Genomic DNA, 334 nt, shown 5'->3' on the forward strand with positions numbered 1-334 from the left:
CAATTTTAAAAGGTAATGCATTATTTAGAAAGTAACAATTGATTATTTTTTTCATAACTTTTTTGTAATGCTAAAGCAGTGCTGAAATTTATAACTTTCAACTGACTTACAGTTTGATTTCCGTTCTTTACTAACTGGCGCGCAGTCTAAATGCCGGATGGGAACTAAACTGAAAATCGGCTGAAAGCTGTACAAATAAATTCCAGTACTGTGCCAAAGAAAAAAAAAGTTAGATTTTAAAATTATATTATTTAAAATTATATTATTTAACTCTAAACACACACACACACACACACACACACACACACACACACACACACACACACACACACAC

The 334-nt window shown here is 31.4% G+C and overlaps 1 protein-coding gene across 1 annotated transcript in view; it reads left to right on the top strand.

Annotated features, from left to right (window-relative positions):
- Positions 1–334, top strand: part of LOC108688287 — a 2,428-nt gene that overhangs the window by 373 nt on the left and 1,721 nt on the right. The gene's annotated exons all lie outside the window — the stretch shown is intronic.

Source organism: Atta colombica, unplaced genomic scaffold, assembly GCF_001594045.1.
Source record: "Atta colombica isolate Treedump-2 unplaced genomic scaffold, Acol1.0 scaffold228, whole genome shotgun sequence".
In the NCBI taxonomy this organism is placed as follows: Eukaryota; Metazoa; Arthropoda; class Insecta; order Hymenoptera; family Formicidae; genus Atta; species Atta colombica.